Raw genomic sequence first — 12,917 nt, forward strand, 5'->3', positions numbered from 1 at the left:
CTTCTGGCTTGAATATCAGAAACAGACATCACCCTTTCACTCCTGCGGCAGGTGCTCACCTGCTCTGGAAACATGGCCATCATTTTAACTCCTTCTATAAAGAAATGGGATGTCTTCCATGTGCAATTTCCTCTTAGCTCATGCTCTCTTTTCAGATTTAAAGAAGGAAGGAAGTCTGGTTTGGTGTCTGGGGCTAGGATTCCCCTCTACAGGACCTGGATTAAAATTCTTGGTTCACTTCACACAGACCTCTGGGGACAGGTGTCAGTCCTGCCTTGGGACTAGTGTGAAACAATACTCTGGAGTGCCAATCTCAATCAGAGCCTTGCTGTTGCTGTCTCTAGTCATAAAAGACATGAGGTACAGTGATACGGGAAGATGAAAGGCCTTGCATGCAGTTAACCAGCTCCCACATCATCTGATCTGCCCTTTGGATCTCCCAGTCCTCGGAAGGAGGTAAGCATTAAAGGCCTCCATTAGTACCCTTCTGTCCTTCCCTCCTTGCAAACTGGGGGTTAAAGGCAGCAGACGAAATTCTACCAAAAGCAATACATCCTACACATGTGCTACTGGCCTTTCTCTCTTATTTAGTAGTGTCATTTGTCCTTACTTCCTTTATTGGAACAGAATGGCAACAAGTTCCTTTGACCTGGAAATATAAGTAAAAGTGCAATGTCTCACCATCAGCCACTTGGCCTATTGCCTGCCCCATGACCGTATGTAGTTTAGTGAAGCTTTGACTTTGCTCAGAGGGATAGGCAGGATCCAGACCCACCCAGCATGGGAACTGCACCCACCAACAACAACTAGTGCCCGGGGAGGAGAGACAGAAGATGGAGGACTTAGAATATCACTCAGAATATCAAGGCAGCAGGTTTCCTAGGTGTGTAGAGGTGCCCTCAGTTGGGCTGGCTGGGCAAATGCAAACATAGTAGCACTGAGCTGCTCTGCTCAGCGAGATGAATTTCACCTCCAACACGTGTATTTTTATACAAACCAAAATAAAGCAGTCTTTCCTACCCAAGTGCAGCGAGGCTGGACCCAATGATCTTGTAAGGTCCCTTCCAGCCCCTAACATCTATGAATCTATGAAAAAATAACAAAAATAAACACAGCCTATATTTTTGGCCTTGATTTTTCCTCTGTTCTGAGACATAGCATATCTACAGGCTGGGGAACTCCCTTCTCGTCAGTGCAGGGGCAGAAAAGGATCTTGGAGTCATTATTGATGCCAACATGAACATGGGCCGGCAGTGTGGGGACGCAGTCAGGAAGGCCAACCACACCTTGTCATGCATCCACAGATGCATCTCGAGCAGGTCCAAGGAGGTGATCCTCCCCCTCTATGTGGCATTGGTCAAGCCACAGTTGGAGTACTGCATCCAGTTCTGGGCGCCGCACTTCAGGAGGGATGTGGACAACTTGGAGCAGGTCCAGAGGAGGGCCACTCGCATGATCAGGGGCCAGCAGGGCAGGCTCTACGAGGAGAGGCTACAGGACCTGAACCTGTTCAGCCACCACAAGAGAAGGCTGAGGGGGGATCTAGTGGCCTGTTACAAACTAGTCAGAGGGGACCAGCAGGCATTGGGGGAGTCTCTGTTCCCCCGAGCACTACCAGGAGTGACTAGAAATAACGGTCACAAGCTGGCAGAGGGTAGATTCAAACTAGACATCAGGAGGCGCTACTTCACTGTCAGGGCGGCTAGGATCTGGAACCAACTTCCAAGAGAAGTGGTGCTGGCTCCTACCCTGGGGGTCTTTAAGAGGAGTTTAGATGAACACCTTGCTGGGGTCGTTTGACCCCAGTACTTTTTCCTGCCATGGCAGGGGGTTGGATTTGATGATCTGCTCAGGTCCCTTCCGACCCTACCAACTATGCAACTATGAAACTATGATGACCATGAGTTTCTCCCAATCCCACAGAAAGCAAATGTGGCAAAATGTCTGTGAAGGAGACAAATTTCAACCCTTACTTTTGCTCCCAAGGAGGGGGAATAACTTCACAACCCCAGGAGAGCAACTGGTGGTGGATCAACTTGGGTCCCAAACCACATGTGACTGAAACCTGCCATGTTGCCAGCATAGGCTGGTTGTTTCAGACTTTGCTTTTTCTGATACACCAGTGTTTTTACAGAGAGATAATTAACACACAATCCATATCTCACCATAAATTCCTATGGGATGGCAAGGCACCTGCAGTGTTTCCTTCAAGGGAGATGTGTGAGATCATCACTGCTCACATTTGAGTTTGCCCTATTTGCCCAGCAGCAAAATCACAGTGACTTATGGCCACAGGGTTTCTGCAGCAGGATGGTGAATGGGTGTTAGCTACCTGCAGTGAAAGCACACTTTTTTGCAATTGGAGCTGTAGCACCTGATAGGACAGGCATTAGTAGAAGCTACCCTGTCTGGGTAGTGGTGCACAAATAGGCACAGGCTGACAAATGCTTGTCCTTTCATTCCTCCTGTGATGCCATCAGTTTCTTGACATATAATGCACCTGCTGACAGCCTTGGAATTTAAGCTTTTGGTAGATCTTTTCCTCCACGGTCCCATGCTTTCCCTGTGTCCCAGTTTCAAAAGTCTCCCTTAGCATGGTGGCCGGAGGCACTGTTCCTCCTCCTGTGTGGCCAGAAAATCTGTTTCGCTGTCACAGTCACTTGAAATGTCCTTGTCCCCTGCGAACTGTCAAGTATGAAGGCCAATGCCGTGCGGAGGAAGCTCACTGGAGTCCTCAGAGACTCGTACTTTCAAGCAAGCTATGCGCTCAGGGAAGGGAAGTCTCTCCAGGTCAGGGTGAAGGTGGCCCCTTGCGGGGAGATGTGGGTCCTCAGAGGAAGGGTTAAAATGAAGACCCTCCATCAGCACAGTCACCTGAAGGAAGGCCTCTTGTTGGCACCTGTCCATGTCCACATTATGCTGCTTATATCCTTCTGCTGGATATCTAGAGTCTCCCAAGGAGGAGCTGTCCGAAAGGAGGTTTTCTCGCTGTCTTGGAAACCTAAGGTGTCCTCTTCAGTCTCCCTCCAGACAAAATGAGAGAACCCACACCCTGTAAGGTTGGGCATAGACCCTCCATCCAGCTGGGAGACTCCTGATTCAGAGCTGGATCCCAACCCTTTTTGACTCACGCTGGACACTCGGCAGTTCAGGTCTCTCTTTGGGAACCGAGGCATTTCAATGTAGGGTGTGAAACTGCTGTTGTCCTCCTCCTCCAACAAGGAAAGGAAAGAAGCTGCTGGTGATGTGTTGTTTCTTGCTGAGGGATTCTTCTTCTCTTCTGTGATTCCCGCTCTTCCACAAAGAAGTCTTCCTCATTAGGCTTCTTCTCAAGAACCAATGGCAGAGGCCTTAGATAGGGAAAAACCTAGTGGAGAATGAGATTTGCAGGTTAGAAGAATGTTTTTTGCTTTGACTGATGTTTTTTAAAGCCAAGGTAATGTGCATGCAACATGCCAGCATCACAGCCTTAGAGAACGACTCTGATCATGGACCTATCAGTAATGGAGCCCCAGCAGGATACAATGGAGTTATGCTAATTTACATATATGCAGAGTACCCAGTGCAAGAAGGCTCCTTTCTGAGCAAAGCTGCCCACTGTTCCAGCAATGAAAATGGCAAGGAGTATGCTGGAGCATCCTATCTGACTGGCTCGCCCATTCTAAGTGCCAAGCATCTTTGCCTCCCTGCCTGTCTTTGCTATTAGGAAGACTTGCAGGGGCTTAGCAGGAGGATTGGACCCCTATCATCCCCAATCTCTTCATACCAAAGCTTGAGGTCTCTTCATGCTTTTAGCAACTTCTTTGCACAAACAGTTGCTAGAGAAAGCACTGGCAGGAAGGAGAAGGAGGAGGAACAAGGGGACAACAATGGCAAGCAGGAGTTTCCAGTCCACTCCTGCAAGAGAGAATGCCATAAAACAGTTTGGTCACTGTAGACCATAGGCAACTGGTGCCACCTGAGTCAGGAGAGGCATGTGCCACCCAGCAGCCTATTGCGCTGACCAGGAAGTGGCGCTCCTGGAAGTGCCAGCGTGGCTCCACCTGGTGCCCCCACTCCCTGGCCAGCACTTGCAGGGGGGCACTGCCACTCCTGCCTGCCCCACCGCCCATCGCCTAAGCGGGGAGCACTGCCTGTCATAGGGCACACCAGCACTCTCAGAGGGTTCATGTGCACCCATGCACCCCCTATGTATTGCCACTGCTGTAGACAGACGTCATAAATGATAATCCTCAGCTCTTACATGGACTTTCCCTCCAGAGATCCCAGGCAATAGCAGTATCACTAGCGTGGATAGAAATCTGCAGTGAAGAATGCTTCAATATTGGACTCTCAAACAGAACATGTGCAGAGACTTTTCACACATGAGCCTATGAACTGCTCTTCATCAACCTCCTAGGTACAGACACTAATGGAGTCAACATAGACAGTGGAATTGTGACACACTACAACCCGCCAGACATCTGACTCCCCACGCACCTCTCCACTTTTACCTGTGTTGCTACATCCCCCTCCCCCCACCTACCCCAGGCTGTCCTTCACCCCCTGATGCCTCCATTTCCATTTTCGCTGACTGGCTTTCTTGCCTGCATTGCATGCCAGCCTCTGGCTTCTTTATTATTCCTTCCATCCAGGAACAGCACACACACCAACTGCAGGTGCTTCCTCAGCCTGATGAAGGGCTTTTCAACCCAAAAGCTTGCTAAGATATATTTCTGTAACTATTTAGTTGGCCTGCTAAAAGACATCAGATTAGATTGACCCAAAGGACCTTGTCTGCCAGTGCCATGTCCTTAGACCAACACCCCTAGCACCTGACTGGAAGGATACAGGACTGTGGGCACATCTAAGCCCCAGGACTGGGGCTAGCAGGGAGAGTTCTCTGGCAGCTGCTGGAGAAGAAGCTCCTGCAGGAGAAGAAAGAAAGGCTCTGTCACAGTTTCGCTGCCTGAGATGCTGCTCACTAAGTTATTATTTTACCTATTGTCATGTGTAGCGGTGGACTGGACTGAGACTGTAGGGGAGGAGGAGACTTCACTGGGGCACACTACTGTGTCATTTAGAGGCCCCAGCACCAGTGAAGGCGCACCTTAACACACACACAGTCATACATGTCACAAGTTTTGCTTGTCACTAGCCTGAGGTGCAGTTTCCCAGAAACCCCTGCACCTATCTACTTGAAAGCTGGAAGACTCCATGGCCTCATCAGGGGCTACCATGCTTGCAGTTTTCACCCTGCTATGCCTTAACACACACGTTACATGAGTTTTGCTTGTCAGCAACTTGAGGTGCATTTTCCCAGAAACCCCTGCACCTATCTACTTGAGCTTAGCAGGCTTCATGGCCTCAGTAGGGGCTACCATCCCTGCAAGTTTCATCTGAATCAGGCAAGAAATGACAGTTATAAGCAGTTTCGTGCTTCCCCATTAGAGCCTATGGCCGAAACATCGAAACAGCACTGAAACAGCAAAAGAGTTTCAACAAAATGAAATGGAACAGTGCTTTCAAAATGAAACAAAACAAAACTCGAAACAAAACACTGTTCCATCGAAATGGCAAAATGGAAGTCAAAACGAAATGATGCTGTTTAGTACAACCTACCCTGTGGGCTGAATAAACAGTCAGTATCCATTTAGCAGCTGCTTTTGTGCCACTTTAGGTGAGAAATTACAGCTGATAGCTGTGCCCAGCTGAGAAGTGGCATGACAGCCAACAGGGATTTAACAGGAGAGACATGCCTGGAGGGCAGGAACTGAAGAGCAGGGAGAGACATGCATCTGTCTGGTAAAAAGTGGTTACAGTACAATGGGGTGTGACAGCTGTTCTAGATATGTGATTTTAAACAGGGGTGTTGGTTGTAGGGGTGTTGGTCTAAGGACATAGGCAGACAAGGTTCTTTGGGTAATTGTGATATCTTTTATTACACCAACTAAATTTAGTTGGTGTAATAAAAGATATCACATTTACCCAAAGAACCTTGTCTGACTTTAAACATGGCTCCAAAATATGAGTCCAGTCTAAAAGAGTATTTTGAAAGTATTTCCACATCACCAGAGATAAGCATTGTCCCTCAAATCCTTCTTTGAATTCTCTTTTACTGTGATACATGCAAGAGGTTGACAACAGTTAAGCCAATGGTTCTCAATCTTTTTAGGCTCAAGAAACCCCTCTAGGCACACTTCCATAATGTTTTGAGAATTGAGTGATACCCCATTTCAAAAAATAATTAATGTATTACAATGCTTACCTCCTCGCAGACAGGCCAGTTGGGGGTGGGGTGTGTGTAGAAGAAGAATGGTCAGGCAGGGACTAAGGAAGAGCTTGCATTTATCAGATAATCTCTTCACACCCAATGTATCTGCTTATACCTCCTGGAACCCAAATAATCTTATGCTGGAGCAGAGAATCACTGAGTTAGTCACTTAATGTACTGAGACCACTCCTTGCCATGTCTATGAAGTCATGTCTACAAAGACCACAAATGTACCATGCCTGTCAGCCATACACTCAAAACATATTCATGTCTCAACATGCACTTCTCCCCACAGTCCACTTGGCACACAAGATAGAGCTAATTAGGCAATTTTGTGCCTGCAAATGCAGCTATACTCCTTCTGTTTAGGGGTAGCATGCCTGGAATAGTATGACTTGTTGGAAGGTACCACTGGTGAGTATAGTAAAGCTCCAGTTTAGACATGACCTACTGCTATCTTGTTACTTTCCAATCCCCAGTCTGTTTGTTGTGTGCTGCCTTATGGTTAGATTGTAAGATGCTTGGAGTGGGACCATTTTTAAAAATTTTTCTGTTAGAGCAGCTCTTTGTGAAACAGGGCCCTCACCCATATCTGGGGTTCCTAGGCACTACAGTAATATCAATAACTACAAAGAATAACATAGAAGACAAATCCATTTCAGTTCTTCTTTGCAGAGTAAAATGAAAGAATTCCAAATGGGAAGGGGTGTGGGAGGGATAAAAAAATCACATTCTAACTGTGGAGGAGCGAGCACGGATGCGATGGGAAAAAACAGAGAGTGCCACTTCTGGAGCCATTACCTTGTTAGGATAGAAACTCCGAGAGGGGAGCAGAGTGGCGGGATGTGAAGTCCAAAAGCGGAGAAGGCAGCAGAAAGAGAAGAGGGGGGAACACAGGAAGATCCCTCAGGGAAACTATAGAGAAACTGATTGTACTCCCAGTTGTGCCAGGAGGAGAGAAGCTGACTGTGCTCCCAGTTGTGCCGGGAGGGAACGAAGCGAGGGGCGGATCCCGAAAAAAAACAACTCCAAGGGATCCGAGACATCCGTCTGTAATAGTAAGGAAAAGAAAAAGGGGATTTGTGCTAAAACTCTCTTTCTATGTTAGAAACTGTTTGGATTGATTCTCCAAGAGGATTCAAGACTATAAACTGAAGATAAGGCTGACTGGGGACTCCGGTATTAATAAAGATAAAAGGATTTTGCGTAGCGAGATCTGAAGATATAAAATCCCCCTTAAAATGGGAAGAAATTGAATGAAATAAAAGAAATGAAACAAGATTCGAAAAGAGAGTCAGTTCATGAATACTAAGTTCAATTCATTCATGTTAGCTGTTAAAGGGTAAAGTCATTATAATTATACTTTAAAATGGTATAATAAGAATGAACAAACAGAGAATAACCCTCCCGACTAATAATATCTAAAATTAATATTAATAATAATAACATCAAAGACATGGCAGGGGAGAAAATTGGGGCACACCAACGGTTCACAGAACAGCAGCAAGCGCAGACAAAGGTACCATAAGCCTAACCACAACACTAACCTATATGATGTGACAAGAGAGTCAAGATCCTGATTTTAACCTTGGTTTATAAATGGTTTGGCCTTTTCTAAATAACCATGAAAACTTTCTTAGAATCAGTTAACAATTCCATTTACACTACAAATAATTACAGTTATGAAGGGGATTATTACAACACAAAAATGTGCCATCAGATTTAAAGTAATTTGCTCTTGCTGTAGTCTTCTTTGCTAAAGGTCACTGTCAGAGAGCACTGAAGTGCCCTGCTCCTAGAGAGGGGAAACTGCCGGGGAAAAGAGCCCTAGCAGGGAATAGGAGCCCACCTGAGGGTTGCCAGGGCAACTGGAGGCAGCAAATGACCCACACCTGACAGCGGTCAGCTGGCTGTAAGGGGCAAGGCCTGGCCCTTATAAAGCCCAGGGCTGAGGTCAGGCTGGCAGTTCTCTGCCAGCAGCCAGAGAGGCAGGAGCTTCCTCAGCCATGATACAAGAAGCAGCAAAGACTGCAGATACTGGTTAAGTAGAGTTATGGATGGCAGCTCTAGGGTGTTTGTGCAACGTGGTTTAGCCAGGCGGCTTTAGGTTAAGTTGTAGCCAAGAGGCTTGTGTTTGTTTTGTGGATATTTATTATACCGGTGGTTTGGGTGAGGCTATAAGGGGTTGGAGGAGGCCTCATAGGGACCCATGGTGGTGTGGGGGCCCCAGTGCTAGCGAGGGTGCAGCATACTCGGGGGGAACCCACAGCAGCATGGGGATCCTGGCGCCAGTGAGGGTGCAGTATCCTCAAAGGGGCTTCACCGCAGAGTGTGAAGACCCCAGTGCCAGTCAAGGTGCAGCTTATGGGGTACTTAGACCCCAGCCCCAAAGAGGGGGCATTTTAGAAGCCCCAGTGCAGGCGTAGCAAGTCCCAGAAAATGGGGGGCACTACTGAGACTCCCCAGTGCGGGAGTGGTGAGCCCCAGAAAGGGGGTGACATTATTGGAAAGCCCAAGTTGGGCACGGTGAGCCCCCGGGGAGGGGAACGCCTTATTGAGAAGCCCAGTGTGGGCATGGCAAGTCCCAGAGAGGGGGCGCTATTGGGAAGCCCTAGTACAGGCACATAGCGCCCCAGAGAAGGGGACAGCTTACCGGAGAGCCCCGAGAGGGGGCTGTTATACAGAGAAGGCCCCAGAGAGAGGGCAGCACTGTGGGAGGCCCCAGAGAAGGGGGCAGTGCTGCAGAGAAGGCCCAGACTGGGCACAGAGCCCCAGGAGGGGCCGGTGATATCGAGACAGCCGGAGAAAAGGGCAGCAGTACAGAAGAGACCCGAGAAATGGGGGTGAGTGCAGATAGACAGACCAACGTCCATTCCAACTGCGAGGCTTGGGGTGTAGTATAAGGGGTGGTTGGAGCCACGCATAGCCCATAAGGCTAGGGTGCCCCAAAGCACCCACTTGCAGGACAAGACCCACGAGGAGTCCGGGGAACCACGGAGTCCGAATAAACAGAGACATGTCCGAGAGGGCGTAAGGCAGCCTCCCAACCGATTTAAACCATCAAAGACGTGGCAAGTGAGAAACGGAGGGTGCCCTTGGGCCAGCTAGGCACAGAGAGGGGGCCTTAAGGAGATCACGGCCCTCCTACAGGACCCCGCCATGACAGTCACAATCATTCAAAGTTATTAGCATGAAGCAAGAACACACAGCTAAAATACATTAGAGTCCTGTCAACACTGTAAGACTGATATGATATTGTTTTAAGCATGCTGTAACATTACTGTATTTTAGCCAGCCTCCCTTAAGTGGTCACATTTATAATCTAATTTAGCAGAAAACATCTGAATTCTGCTACACAGGTAATGGACGTGAGATTCTCCTGTTTTGCACCTTGCATTTATTCACAACTCTGCAAAGCAAATGGAAAAATGTTACCTGATTGGATAGGATCTTAGTATTCATTTTGCACAAGTGTAAAAGACTATATGACTATATAAGGTGAAAAACAGGAGAATCCAGGCTTCAAAGAAAAAAAACTCTGTTTTACTGCATGTAAAACTATTAACTATGTAAACATGCTATTTACTGAAATAGCATGGATGTTGAGTTGAAGCCTCCAGGTCAATGAATATCAAAGAAGATGGGGCTGTATCTCATTTTTAGTCCCGTTTTAATTTCTGCAACAAGAAGCTTACCTATTAACATAATATACCCACCATAGTTTGGACGTTGAAGTTCTTGGGGGAAAAATGGAGATTTGTGAAATTCAGTGCATTAATTTTTTTTTTTTCAGAACTCATGGCAGAGATGATATCTTTTATTAGACCAACTTGATTTTTGCAAAAAAAAATTTTTTAGTTGTAAGCCTTTGAGGCACAAGCACCCTTCTTCAGGCATGGGAGAAAAGATTATAAAAGTTCTCCCGGGTAGAAATAAAAGTTCATATTTCATAGGAGAGTTAAATATGTGGTAATTTTTTTAGGAGTTTGAAACCAAAGAAACACGTGGTTTCAGAAACAACTCCTGCCTTTCATAGATTCATAGATGTTAGGGTCGGAAGGGACCTCAATAGATCATCAAGTCCGACCCCCTGCATAAGCAGGAAAGAGTGCTGGGTCTAGATGACCCCAGCTAGATACTCGTCTAACCTCCTCTTGAAGACCCCCAGGGTAGGGGAGAGCACCACCTCCCTTGGGAGCCCGTTCCAGACCTTGGCCACTCGAACTGTGAAGAAGTTCTTCCTAATGTCCAGTCTAAATCTGCTCTCTGCTAGCTTGTGGCCATTGTTTCTTGTAACCCCCGGGGGCGCCTTGGTGAATAAATCCTCACCAATTCCCTTCTGTGCCCCCGTGATGAACTTATAGGCAGCCACAAGGTCGCCTCTCAACCTTCTCTTGCGGAGGCTGAAAAGGTCCAGTTTCTCTAGTCTCTCCTCGTAGGGCTTGGTCTGCAGGCCCTTGACCATATGAGTTGCCCTTCGCTGTACCCTCTCCAGGTTATCCGCATCCTTCTTGAAGTGTGGCGCCCAGAATTGCACGCAGTACTCCAACTGCGGTCTGACCAACGCCCTATAGAGGGGAAGTATCACCTCCCTGGACCTATTTGTCATGCATCTGCTGATGCACGATAAAGTGCCATTGGCTTTTCTGATGGCTTCGTCACACTGCCGGCTCATGTTCAACTTGGAGTCCACTAGGACTCCAAGATCCCTTTCCACCTCTGTGCCACCCAGCAGGTCATTCTCTAGGCTGTAGGTGTGCTGGACATTTTTCCTCCCTAGGTGCAGCACTTTGTATTTCTCCTTGTTGAACTGCATCCTGTTGTTTTCTGCCCACTTGTCCAGCCTATCCAGGTCTGCCTGCAGCTGTTCCCTGCCCTCCGGCGTGTCCACTTCTCCCCATAGCTTTGTGTCATCTGCAAACTTGGACAGAGTACATTTCACTCCCACGTCCAAGTCGCTGATGAAGACATTAAAGAGTATCGGTCCAAGGACCGAACCCTGCGGGACCCCACTGCCCACACCCTTCCAGGTCGAGACCGACCCATCTACCACAACTCTTTGCGTGTGACCCTCTAGCCAATTCGCCACCCACCGGACTGTGCAGTCATCCACATCACAGCCTCTTAATTTGTTCACCAGTATGGGGTGGGATACCGTATCGAAGGCCTTCCTGAAGTCCAAGTATACGACATCCACCCCTCCTCCTGTGTCCAGGCGTTTCGTAACCTGGTCATAGAAAGAGACTAGGTTGGTCAGGCACGATCTGCCCGCCACAAACCCATGCTGGTTTCCCCTCAGCATAATTTGTCCTGCCGGGCTCTCACAAATGTGAGCCTTGATAATTTTTTCAAATACTTTACCAAGGATGGAGGTGAGACTGACCGGCCTATAGTTGCCCGGGTCCTCCTTCCTCCCCTTTTTGAAAATGGGGACCACGTTAGCCCTTTTCCAGTCCTCCGGGACTTGGCCCGTGTGCCACGAGCATTCGAATATTCCCGCCAATGACGTCGGCCAGTGCCTTCAGCACCCTCAGATGGAGCCCATCCGGGCCTGCCGACTTAAAGGCATCCAGTTCTTCCAAGTGACTCTGCACCACCTCAGGATCTACGCATGGAAGTCTGGCGCCTTGCTGCTGCCTCTCTACAACCCCAGTGAGAGACTTGTCGTGCCCTTCGCTTAGGAACACTGAGGCAAAGAACTCATTGAGGAGTTCAGCCTTGTCCCCCCTATCTGTCACCAATTGCTTCTGCCCATTTAGCAGGGGTCCTATTCCTCCCTGGGCCTTCCTTTTACTCCCTATATATCTAAAAAACAATTTCTTGTTGTCCTTTACTTGGGTTGCCATCCTCAGCTCCATGGTAACTTTGGCCCGCCTAACTGCCTCCCTACAAGCACGAGCAGAGAAGGTATATTCATCTTTAGTGATCTCACCCTGTTTCCACTTTTTATGTGCTCCCCTTTTGGCCCTTAGGCTGCCCTGGATTTCTCTGGTCAGCCATGGAAGCCTCCTGGCCCCTTTCCCTCTTTTGCCTCGCTCGGGGATCGTCTTGCTTTGTGCCCAAAGGATCGTTTCCTTTAGGCACAGCCACCCTTCTTGGGCACCCATCCCATCAAAACTCCTACTCTGCAGTGCTTCCTTGACTAATCGCCTGAGTGCAATGAGATCAGCTTTCCTAAAGTCTAGCACTTTCACCCTACTAGTTACCTTACCCACTCGCCGTCTTATGTTGAATTCTATTATAAGGTGATCACTATCTCCCAGATAGCTACCGATCTGGAGGTCCCCTATCATGTCATCTCCCGTTGCCAATACCAGATCCAGTATGGCATTCCCCCTAGTGGGACCATGCACCTCCTGTGTCAGGTGGAGGTCCTGTACACAAGTTAGAAACCTGCGTGAGCGATGGGACCTTGCTGTCTGCGTCTCCCAGCAGATGTCCGGGTAGTTTAGGTCCCCCATGACTACCGCCTCTTTAGCTTTTATGGTCTCCAAGAGTTGCCTCAGGAGCCCCGCATCTATTTCTTCCCCTTGGTGTGGGGGTCTGTAACAGACCCCTACCACCAAATCCCTTTCTCCTTGCCCCCCATGTAGCCTAACCCACAATCCTTCTACTTCCTCAGCCTCGGATTCTGTCTTGATGAGGGTTGATGTATATTGCTCAC

Source organism: Alligator mississippiensis, chromosome 2 (genome assembly GCF_030867095.1).
Source record: "Alligator mississippiensis isolate rAllMis1 chromosome 2, rAllMis1, whole genome shotgun sequence".
In the NCBI taxonomy this organism is placed as follows: domain Eukaryota; kingdom Metazoa; phylum Chordata; order Crocodylia; family Alligatoridae; genus Alligator; species Alligator mississippiensis.